Here is a 12,876-nt window from a genome sequence, read left to right as displayed (position 1 = left end):
TAATAATATACTATGTTGGTATCCAAATTTAGTTCGGTTTTGGTTCTGGAATTTGGTTCCTATGTTGGATCCAGAACCCAACCAGAACCGAATCTGTACTGAAATTCAATACTCAAAGTGAACTGAATTTTATTCGGTTAGTTTTGGTGCGATTTGACTTATTCATGCTAGGTCCAGTTCCAGTTTTGGTTTTCGGTTCTATTCAAATTTGGCATCCTTAATGTCACTAGATATTAGCCACATGAGTTTTGAAAGGAAGAGAGGAAGAGGGAAGTACATGTATAACAATTCCCCATATACTATCAAATTTTTTCCATATTCTATTCAAGAGATAGAAAAAAGAATGCAAAAAATTAACTATGACAACATAGTATGATGACTTAGATAATGAATATTCATATTCAACTGAATTATCTTTCCACTTAAACTTTCCACAACATATAAATTTTTCACTTAGTTATGATCAGTAAGATCATATCCATCAATAACCATCAATCTTTCTTTTTTATTCTTTAAAAAGCTTCCATTACATCTGCTTTTACCCTGAGACCAGCCAAAGGTATTCCAAGCTGGAAGAAAGGGTAAAATTTAGAAACGGAAAAACCCATACCTTTTAGGAACAACGGTCTTTAGCAATTCAAATTCAATTTGAATTTGAGTTTTGAATACTAGTAGACCTAGTCAAACGTAAATCCCAATTTTGTAGGAACTTCCTCACACGTTCATAGCAAACTTGAGTTTATACCATTATTGTAACCATAATTTTTTAATTTGAATATTATATAAAGACAGCCAAACCCAACGATAAGGGTAAGGCAAATGCAACTCCAAAATCTGTTTCTTTACAATGTATCAGTCGACCTTTAAAAAATTCCTGGTGCCAATATGTCTTCTTCCTTCGCTGCTACTGCTATCTCTTCCCCTTCATCCCCTGCTCCTTCCAATATTCAGCATTATCTTACTCTAAAACTCACTTCAGAAAACTGTCTTCTTTGGAAAACGCAGTTATACCCTTTGCTGTGAAGTCAAGACTTGATCGGTTTTATTGATGACAGTTTGACATGTCCTTCCTCTACCCTTCTTGTTGCAGGAACTACCGATCCTCAACCTGATTCAGTGTATAATGATTAGGTTCGCAAGGACTAGTTAGTCATGAGTTGGCTTCATTTTTCTTTGACCTCAGATGTTCTTCTATACGTTGTGGGTCTGACTACAGCTGCTCAGGTTTGGAATGCCCTTCAATCTGCATTTGGTACACTATCTCACACAAGTGTACTTCAACTACACATGCAATTACAGAACACAATAAAGGGATCCAAATCCATTGTTGAATATTTGCGTGAAGTGAAATTTATCTCTGACCAATTGGCGGTTGCCAACAAACCAATTGGAATACAAGAACTTAATGCTATCATTTTCAGAAATCTCGGGTCTGACTTTAGCGACATAGTTGCAGCACTAGCTACCAAGGCTGAGCCCATCTCTTTCCATGATCTCCATCAACTGTTGCTCAGCCACGAGCTTTGCCTTAAAATTGCACTCTCTATTGCTGAAGCAAATCTCAACCACGATCAACCTGCTGGCCCTGTTGCTTTCTCTCACACTCCCAGCCCGTGCAGGTTCGAACCCACCACAATATGACAATAATAATTCTTCTCGTGGCTCAAACACAAAGAATAAGAGAAGAAATCGATACCAGATTTGTGTAAAATTCAACCATGCTGCTACCCAGTGCTTTTATTGATACACAAATAGCAATAGTGTTGCTCACATGGCTGGAATTCTTCCTACTCTTGCAACTGCTATGCTGGAATGGTTTCCAGACACAGGAACCACGCATCACATTACACTGGATCTTGCAAACCTCCAAATCTCTTCTAGATATAATAGTAACCATACCTTGAGGGTTGGTAATGGTGTTGGTCCACCTATCAGTAGTATTGGTTCATCCACTTTTAAACATAATTCTCATCCATTCCATTTTTCTAAAATTCTCCATGTCCCGACAATCACTAAGAACCTATTGTCTGGCCATCAATTTACCAAAGACAACCACTGTTATTTTGAATTTCACCCCACTTCTTTTGTTGTGAAGGATTAGGTAACAAAGACGCCACTCCTCCAAGGAGCTCTTAAGGACGGGTTTTACTAATTGCAAAATCTCCACTCCATCAAAAATCAACCTCAAAAAGCAGCCCATATTGGTGAAGCAGTCTCATCAGATGCCTAGCATGCTCGGTTGGGACATCCACACTCTTGCGTTGTTCGCTTTATTCTTAATTCTCAATCATTACCTTGTTCTGTTTCAACACTTAATAAAATGCCCAGCTTGTTACATGAGCAAATCCCTTTTAGTACAGTAGGTAGGGAAGAAAACCTTTTACACAACCTCCTTTACAGGTAAAGAGGCACTTTTACAATCTCCTTTACGGGTAGAGAAGCACCCTTACAATCTCCTTTACAGGTAGAGAAGCACCATTACAATCTTATTTGGATAAGAGAATCCTACACTAGCCTAAGTACAGTCTAGGCAAGTGTAATAGAGAAAAGTGGGATAAAGTTTTGAGTTACCTCATGCGGTGCATGCTATGAATATGAAATGAATAAAAAATTACACCTTAGTTGTCTCCTTTTGTATATGAAGGTTGATGGAGACTTCTAACCAGCACTTGAGTTCCTTGGAACTTGAGCTTTAATCACAAATTTGGAACTCAAAATATAATGCTTGACTGTCACTCAATGGCTTTGATAATGATTGTTTAATGCTCACTTAATTGTTAACTAATAAATTCATTAGTGGGGTATTTATATGGGAGAGGGTTGGGTTTAATTTGGGTAACAATATCTCCAATTTAGGAATGAGTATAAACTCAAACGGGTAAAAATTGTTTCAACCGGTAGGTGCCAGTTGGATTGGGTAGGTATCGAATCATATTACCGTTGCCCACATTATAGCCGTTAGACTCATAAAAGTAGCCATTGTGTCTAAAATATAGCTGTTGGAGGTGTTCAGGAGGCATCTGGTAGGTACCAGATGGCCTCTGTGGGCCATATCTAAGATATTAATCTCATCCGGAACCAAACCGACCAACCGGAAGAAATTTCGATTCCATCTAGTAGGTACCAGATGGCCTCTACTAGTCAAATCTGAGAAATTTTTACTTCACAGAGACTATCCGGTAGGTACCGGTTCAATCCGGTAAGTACCGGATGGCCTCTGTTTTGTGTTTTTGAACCGGTAAGTACCGGATGGCCTCTGTTTTGTGTTTTTGAGTGTCTGTCAAATATAAACATGAGACCAACTTCTTAGGTTGCACTAAAGGTTTTTCTAACACATAAATGTATAAGTGTGGTGCGTATCAGTGTATGCTATTACAACCTATTCTAGAGATGAGTCTTCAAGTCTTCAAGTCTTCAAGTCGTCGATCACTTGCTTCAAGTCTTCGAGTCTTTGATCACTTGCTTCGAGTCTTCTCCTAGCTATTCGGTCTTGAGCTCTAATTTCTTCTATTTTTCCATTTTATTTAGCTAGAGGTCAAGCAACCTTGTGTCTTGATCCTTCACATCACACTTGGTATGAAAATGATTAGTTGCACACACAGTTGTTTGTTATCATCAAAATTGTTATAGAGAGTGATATTCCCAACAATCTCCCCCTTTTTGGTGATGACAAACAAGTGGATTAAAAAAATAATGAGAAAATGAAGAATTTTAAAAATTGCATAGTTTTTATAATTTTCTCAATTTTCTCCCCCCTTGTCTATGAATCAATGATTTCTTTCTTTAATCAAGATTTCTCTCCCCCTTTGTAAACAACAAAAATGGGAAGGGGACCCATAGGCTCCCCCTAAGCACATGCATGATATAAAAAGCAATAAGCAAAAAAACCATTAACATAGAGCATGGGTTCATTAATTTAAGAAAAGGTAATTCATAACATATAGTGCCATACTTAGTGCACTTTTCCACACATAAACATAAGAGAAACACAAAGTTATAAAGCACACATAATAGAGGATTGCAAGTCCACACACACTGATCCTAACACTAAGCTACTAGCAAACATAAATGCCCTAGCTGCAACTACTCTTCCCAATCCTTGATAGCTTGCAGAATCTCTTGGGCTTTCACATTTATGTGATTCTTGATGCGTGTCTCCAAAGCTTGTAGCTTCTTATCTAACCATTTTTCAGTCACAACGTTATTCGAAGAGCTGCCTTCACCTTCTTCAGTAGGGTGAGGAGTTGCTATCCCCATGTGGTGAATGGAAGTGATATATCTTGGGCTTTTCCTTCTTTCCATACTCACCCACTAAGTTAACTCCAAAATGACCAAAGATCTGACCTAGGATTCTTCCATAGGGAAGATTGCTGATGTGATCCTTGTTCCCAACATATATCATGTGATGAATGATGAGATAGGGAAGGTTGATCCAAACGTTGTCATATATGCAATAGGTGATGTAGGCTTGAAAAGGGCTGAGTTCATCCCTGTGTCCACTCTTGGGCAGTATATTGTAGGACACAATGTAGGAGATGGCCCGTGCAAAATCGTAAAGTTCATTCACTTTGGTGGTTGTAGCTCCAACATAGTTCTTCATGATTTTTCCATAGACCAGGTTGTGATCCATGAATTCCTTGGAATCTTTCTTGGTGACCAAGTATTTTAGGTAGCCGGTGGCTTCTACACCAAGAATAGCACCTAACTCCGCAATCCCAAATTCAATGGGAACACCCTTCACCAAGCTTCGGATCCTAATATTCTCCTCATATCCTTCCACTATGAGGTTTCAATAGAATAGTTGTACCAATCTAGGGTAACAGCTGAATCCACATTGAAGAATGCTAGTCCACCCTAGCACTTCAAAATAATCTTCCAAATTGAAGGAAATGAGAGAAAGAATATCAACATCTCTACCTTGTTCGACATCTCAATCAATGAATGAGTCCCAACAATCGAATGCTTCTTCTGAGGTGAAATCCTCTCGTGATGGAGCAGCAGGCTTGGGTCTCTTGTTGGCTCTTTTTTTCTTGGGTGCCATTTGAGTCAACAGAGAAGAGGAAAGAGGAAGGAGAAGAGTAGGTTTGAGAACTTAGGGATTTTAGAGGCTATGGATTGGATTGGAATTTTCTTCTCAAACATAGAAGGCAAAGATGTGAAAGAGGAAGAAAGGTCGAAGAGACCTTTTAAATGGGCTTTAAAAAAACTATTTGTGCTCCTGGGTTTGTCAAAGCCGAGCTGAACTGGTAGTTACCAGTTATATACAGTAAGTACCGGATGGGTTAGAAACAGGGGATTTTAGATATTTTTTGAGATTTTTCCAATTTTCCTTGTTAAAGGAGGGGTTTTAAGTGAGAAAAACATTCTAGTGTTATCCTAAAGGGTTGCATATGCCTAGTTCCTTTTTTAGGGTACAAAACCTTTCTTCTCCAAGCAGTTTTGTGAAAATATTAGCCAATTGCTTTTCTGTTTCTATGTATTCTAAAGTGACATCACCATTTTGTATGGTGTTCCTAAGGAAGTGGTGACAAATATCAATGTGTTTTGGCCCTTGAGTGTAAGATGGGGTTCTTACTCAAGTTTATGGCACTAGTGTTGTCACACATGATAAGGCATGCATCAAATTTAACTCCTAAATCTTGGAGGATTTGCTTCATCCAAAGAATCTGAGCACAACTTCTACCAGTTGCAACGTACTCAGCTTTAGTGGTGAAAAGAGCGATTGAATTTTGCTTCTTGCTGAACCAAGAAACCAGACAGGAGCCAAGGAAGTAACAGGTACCACTGGTACTTTTTCTATCAATATGGTAGCCTGCAAAGTCAGCATCTGAGAAGCTAACGAGGTCAAGTGGTTGGTTTTTAGGATGCCATAATCCCACATCAGATGTGCCTTTCAAGTATTTGAAAATCCTCTTTACAGTTGTGAAGTATGATTTCTTAGGATTAGCTTGAAATTGAGCACATGCACATACACTGTACATGATGTCTAGTCTACTAGCCGTTAAATATAGAAGGGTTCCGATCATGTCTCTATATCTAGTAACATCCTCTGAAATACCATCTTCATCCTTGGTTAGTTTCAAGGATGAGCTCATTAGAGTATCTGAATATTTTTACTGTTAATGTCAAATTTCTTTAGAAGTTCCTTAGTGTATTTACTTTGATTTATGATTTATCTGAAGTCCAGGGAAGAAATTTAATTCTCCCATCATACTCATCTCAAACTCATTACTCATTGCATTACTAAAGTCTATGCATATGTTCTCATTTGTGGCACCAAAAATAATATCATCAACGTATATTTGGATAATGAGAATGTCATTTTTGGTTTTTACTAATAATGTAGTATATATCTTTCCCCTTGAGAAGCCACTTTCGATTAAGAAGGTGCTTAATATCTCATACCAAGCTCTAGTTTCTTGTTTGAGACCATAGAGGGCTTTCTCAAGTTTGAACACATGGTTTGGAAATTTTGGATTTTCAAAACTAGGGGTTTGAGCAACATACACTTCTTGAATAAATCCGTTCAAGAAGGCATTCTTTACATCCATTTGATATAGTTTAAAGTGGAACATCTTATAAGAGGATCTTGTAGGGAGTGGACTAGACTCGGATTGAATCGAACCACTATAAATCTCGATATAGTGTGATTGTGAATTTTTATTTCGCATTAGTTTTTATTTTATAATCACATTTGGGAATCCGATATATTTGAAAAGATTTTAATTTCCACTAGTATAACCTATTCATCCCCCTCTAGGTTACTTCATACTACTTACGTTAGGTTACCAATATGAAAATGACAAAAGAGAAATTTGATTCAAAAAGCAGCTCTCCAGCGAAAGGTATTGGGTCAATCACTAGAATTGTGGACACTATAGGGGAAAAAGATAGGAACGGTCAACCTTCATGAGCCCTTAACTTTAACCTTATAGATAGATGTGATGTCAAGAGTGGTATTTTGGGAAGTTTTATCTTATATTCTTCTTGGGTAGGACGAACAATAAATGAATTGGGGAACTTACTTATCTTGTAATTCTATTTTGGAAAATTTACTTATACCACAACTATATTTAAATATTATATGATGTAACCTTATCGTTTTCTAATAATATCAAGTACATCTCTCATTTTGAAAAATAAAATTGCACTTAAATCCACTCATCTATCCTTGAGGAAGTGTGAACTTATTGTTTTACCCTTCCATATAAAACCCCCAAATTTTCATCGATTAAAACTTGAGTTGCAGGTTTAGGGCTTGGGCTTGGGCTTGATTAAAAAAAGGAGAATCAAAACAATAGCAACTGGAAAAAGGGGGAAACCTCGAGATTTCTTCATTGTCTACTGAACTATCTTCAATATATATAAGAGGGAGACAGAGAGAGAAAGGAGAGATGGGAGAAGTTGAAATCTGAAACCATTTGATCAAAAAGGAAACCAGACTAAAAGAAATGAATGGCTTAGTGGGACTCCTCTGGCCATAAAGATGGATGAAGAAAAGAAGACGGGAAGGAGAGAGAGAGAGAGACTTTATAGAGATGGAGTTTACCTCCTTCGGGGTTGGTGTTGTAAGCCTGAACCATCGTTGGAAGGGAAGAGGCAAAATGAAATTTAAGTATTGCAATAAAGCTTTGAAAATACTAGGGTTTCTTGAAATTCTTTTCCAAACCTTGAGTCACATAGCTGGGACCAGCCCTGATTCAGGGCTAGAAAATCCAATCCTAACCAGCCCTCAGTGTTGGGCCAAGCTGACCCTAAATGAATTTTCTCGCCCAATCAAAGCACTCCAACCAGATTGGGGTGGTGAGTTTTTCCATTTAAATACAACTCTTTAGAATGCAGGAATCCTTCACCGAGTTCCCTATCCCCATACACATGAACATAATGGGATAGCAGAATGGAAAATTCGCCATATAGTTGATACAGGTTTAACTTTGGCTCATGCATATTTGCCATTACATTTTTGGAAATGATGAGGCAAAATATGTCACTTTCCTCAGCACGGCTAAATCATGCACGCAAACCTGAACATGACTGTGCCGCTACTTCGGCAACCATCAGGTAGTGCTTCTACCTTAGCCTCTATCAGGTCGTGCTACTACCTCGGCCTCAATCATGCCGTGCTGCTACCTCGGCATCTATCGGGCCGCACTATCACCTCGGCCTCCATCAGGCCGTGCTGCTACCTCGGCATTCATCAGGCCGTGCCCCACCTCGGCCTCCATCAGGCCATGCTTCACCTCGGCCTCCATCAGGCCGTGCTGATACCTCGGCCTCCACCAGGTCGTGCTTCTACCTCGCCTTCATCAGGTCGTGCTTCTACCTCGGCTTTCATCAGGCCATGCTTCACCTCGGCCTCTGTCAGGCCGCGCTTCACCTTGGCATCCATCTGGCCGCACTTTAACCTTGGCCTCCATCTAGCCGTGATGCCACCTCGACCCGACGTCATCAATAAGATTTCCAGAAATGTGTTTTCGTCCACCCCTACATTCAAGGAACGTAATTCCTATTCCGGAGGACAGGACTTTATCCACTACACGTCATCATGACATCACATGGTTGGCCTTATAGAGTTAAGAGGAGAATATTTCAAGAATATTCCCAGAATCACAGAGCCACTCCCCTTGAGGACTCCACACCTAAACAGGACTCTTCACAATCGTCTCCCACTTGCCCTCCATCAGCAGCCTATAAATACCAAGGTAAGCCTCCATCACAAAGGAACGATTATTCACTTCTCATACTGTTAAAGCTCTCTTAAGCATCTGTTGTGGAAAGGTCTAACTTAGGCATCGAAGAGTCCCCCGTCGAGTCAACTCGGCTCTCCCCTGTCATCTCTTCTGTGAAGGTCGGCCAAAGCACCAGGAACTGCAGGGAAGATAGTCCGGTCAATTTTTTCCGCATCAGGAAATATGCCTTTGAAATGTCTATATTTTTTATCAATCGGTTACCAACTCCAGTGCTAAATAGTTTATCTCATTTTTAATCTTTATTTAAATGTGCCCCTGATTATAAATTCTTTAAGGTATTTGGTTGTGCGGTATTTCCACTCCTCCACCCCTATAACTCAAATAAGTTTTCATATTGATCCATACTTTGTGTATTTTTGGGCTACAATCCAAACCATCTTGGATACCGCTGCTTGGATGTAACCACATGGAGAATCTACATTGCAAGGCATGCTGAGTTTATAGAGACCACTTTCCCATATGCGGCTCGCTACCATACCCCTATAACACCATTAGCATTTGTTGACCCTTGGCTTGCAATCACCACCACCCCTCCCTCCTCAAGAGCACTTGGATGCATGATGCCTAACATAGGTTTGCAACCTCTTGCTCCTATACAACCTCCTTCTTCCCCTCCATTAATTCATCACCAACTAATACTATTGATATGGATCTCACCCCCTCTGCTAATGATGATGCTTTACTACAACTCCACTTGTTTCAGATGTACCTATCCCCACTATACAAAGGACTCATCCAATGACTTTAAGGCCCCATCCTCGCCCATCAACAAAGTTTTCACTTCCATCAGCTTCATTAGCTCAATGTCACTCTAATATAGAGCCATCATGTTATTCAGAAACTCATAAAGATGCTAGGTGGTGTGATGTAATGCCCTTTTAAAAAATGGCACTTGGACATTAGTACCTCCTGCACTTGGGCTCCATGTTATTGGCTCAAAATGGGTCTTTCGAATTAAAAGAAAGTCTGATGGCACAATTGAACATTACAAGGCAAGGCTAGTTGCCAAAGAGTACAATCATCAAGAAGGCATCGACTACACTGAAACCTTCAGTCCAGTAGTCAAGGCCACAACTGTGCACACCGTCCTATCTATTGCTACAGTTAACAAGTGGGAACATAAACAGCTTGATGTAAGTAATGCATTACTCTTTGGAAATATCACAAAGGATGCCTACATGTCACAACCTACTGGTTTTATTGATCCTGACAACCCTCAAAACATTTGCAAGCTTCAAAAATCTCTTTATGGCCTCAAGCAGGCTCCTTGGGTTTGGTTCAATCGGTTGAGTACTTTCTTGCTTCACCTTAGTTTTGAAGTTTCAAAGACAGACATATCTTTGTTCTACTTTAAAAGGGGCTCACAATGCATATACTTACTGGTTTACGTGGATGACATTGTCATCATTGGATCCAATCCCAAGCTAATCCATCGGATCATAGTGGCTCTTGGAATGGAATTTGCAATCCGCGACTCAGGCTTATTGTACTATTTTTTGGGTATCAAGGTTGTACTACATGACAAAGGTATCCTCTTACCTCAGCAAAAATACATTGTGGATCGCCTGCAAAAAACAAGAATGGATGGTGCCAAAACTATTCAAACTCCAATGTCTACCTCAACAAATCTGTTTCGAAAATCAGGGGAGCCCCTACTTGATGCCACTCAATACTGTAGTACGGTGGGTGCTTTGCAATATGTCACCCTTACAAGACTGGATATTTCTTTTGTGGTCAATAAAGTATGCCAGTTTCTTCAAGCCACCACAGAAAACCATTGGCAGGCAGTCAAGCGTATATTATGCTACCTCAAGCAAACACTGTCATCTGGCCTACTTATATCACGTGACTACACCAATCAACTTCAAGCTTAAAGTAATGTCGATTGGGCAGTGTGTGTCGATGATCGATGGTCCACAAGTGGCTATGCAATATTTCTTGGCTGTAATCTTATCTCTTGGTCCGTGTGAAAACAACAAACGATTGCTCGCTCTTCTATTGAATCTGAGTACCGAGCATTAGCAAACGCAACAGTGGAAATTTTATGCATGCAGTCTCTTCTACAAGAATTGGGATCCCCAATGATCGAAACTCCAGTGTTATGGTGTGACAACTTAGGGGCCACATATCTCACGGCCAATCCATTGTTTCACACTCGAACAAAAAACATCGAGGGGGACTTTCACTTTGTTTGGAATTTCGTCTCCCAAGATTATCTTCAAGTACGATTCATCTCCACCAAAGATCAAATCACTGATATATTTACCAAGCCATTGTCCACAATCATGTTCAATTTTTTACGTGGCAAGCTGAGGATTACCCATCGCCAACCATCAGCTTGAGGGGAGCTGTTAGGAACAACGGTCTCTAACACCCCCATAACAAACTTGAGATTATCCTATTGTAATCATAAGTTTTGAATTTTAATATTATATAAAGACAGCCAGACCCAACGAGAGAGAAGGTCAGGAATCAGGATCACGTCAAAAGGAGAGCACTCTAGTGGAAGTTGGAAGGGTGCAGGAAGCATGGGTAAGTGGAGCCATTTTTGGGGAAGAGAGCAATTCGATCGAGATAGATGGAGAGCACACAACTGTAGAAAACAAACATATATGGTAATTTTGAAAGTAACCTAGAGAGCTATATATACTTAAGCGGCAATGCTGCAAATTTCTGCAAGACTTTTGCTACTATCTGTCAAGAGTCAAGACTGATCTGATCAGGAGACACTTCACACTTCAAGGAAAGACCATTACAATTAGAATTCCAAATGAGTCGTCTTCTCTCCATGCTCTGCGTCGTCATCTTCAATAGCAACACCTCAGCTTCATCTTTCTTCTTCATTTTTCTTCTCTTAACACAGAAGTAGTAGAAATGGAAAATAAGGACAGACATGACTGGGTAGAAGTTCAACATCCAGAATGGTAACAATGGTGTCAAGATGAAACAAATCTTCATAAATACTTATGAGAATAAATGCATCTTGAAGGGACCCTTCTAAAATGGAGCAAGAAGAAAACACGTACCCTAGACTTGGCAATTGATGTTGCATTAATGGTTTAATAGGAAAGTACAAAAATATCCCTTTTTCATCTCAGATTTTTTTTTTTTCTCTGCAAATTGGCACATGGGTTTTGAGTTTTTGACACCAGAAAGGAAAGGAACATAACTGGAAAAAGAAACCCTACTCAGACCTCAATGGGTCTAAAATGGTGAAACTTGCAGGAAGAAAAACAGGTGATGATGAAGGAGAAGGAGAGTAGAGCAGAAGAGTAAAAGTAAAACCCTTATGAACTACAAAGAAAAAAAACCTGTTCCGTTTCTTGAATTTGTGTAGGTCTTTTACTAGAGACAGAAAGAACAAAAACTCTACCAAGCACCAAAGAAGTCCAATCTTCTCCAAGCATTAAAAAGGTTAGAACTTGGAAACCCTATCATATGAGAGAGAGAGAGACTGGTTGAGTGGTGAAAGTCAAGGGAGGCAAGTTTGAAGGCCAATCTAACAGGGAAATGGAAATATCTCAGGGAAATCATTATTAAAAAATCTATGGTGTTCAATCACTCTTCATTAAATGATAAAAAATGGAAGGAAATAAAAGCTAGCTCTTCTGTATTATTCCATGTTCATTCAATAAGGTATAGTATCAGTACCCCTATTGAAACGGATGTCAGATTCATAGAAAGTGAGAAGAACTCTTTTTTTGGGGAAACAATGATATCAAGTACTGGATTCAGAAGATCTTCGTCACTTCTGAATTTTCTTTTACCTTTCTTTGATTCACTTTTGTTTTTCAGCCCTAGACTGACATAAAAATTATCCAAATTTAGTTCCAAAGTATAGAAAAAGGAAAAATTAATTGCAATAATTTCAAGTTATTTTCTACTAAATTCCTTAAATCTAGACCTGCAAAAAACTTCAAATCAAAACCACAAATATAATTGCACCCAAAAGAAAGCAAATCTGGAATAATGGCTTTGGTAGGCTTTGGTGTTTGGGCTATGCATCCTCTTTGGATTTCCCTTCCAGCTTGATTTTATTATTATTGTGGAGCTCTCTCCATGTTTTTATTATTTTTTTCTTTTTATTCTTATTCTTCCCTATTTTTCTTTTTTTTTTTGGGGGGGG

The 12,876-nt window shown here is 39.1% G+C and overlaps 1 protein-coding gene across 2 annotated transcripts in view; it reads right to left on the bottom strand.

The window, feature by feature from the left end:
• The window catches only part of LOC122057180 (agamous-like MADS-box protein AGL11), a 34,729-nt gene that overhangs the window by 20,109 nt on the left and 1,744 nt on the right, over positions 1–12,876 (bottom strand). The gene's annotated exons all lie outside the window — the stretch shown is intronic.

Source organism: Macadamia integrifolia, chromosome 2, assembly GCF_013358625.1.
Source record: "Macadamia integrifolia cultivar HAES 741 chromosome 2, SCU_Mint_v3, whole genome shotgun sequence".
Classification (NCBI taxonomy): domain Eukaryota; kingdom Viridiplantae; phylum Streptophyta; class Magnoliopsida; order Proteales; family Proteaceae; genus Macadamia; species Macadamia integrifolia.
The sequence above is the reverse complement of the archived record's forward strand: the minus strand, read 5'-3'. Positions and strand labels throughout refer to the sequence as shown.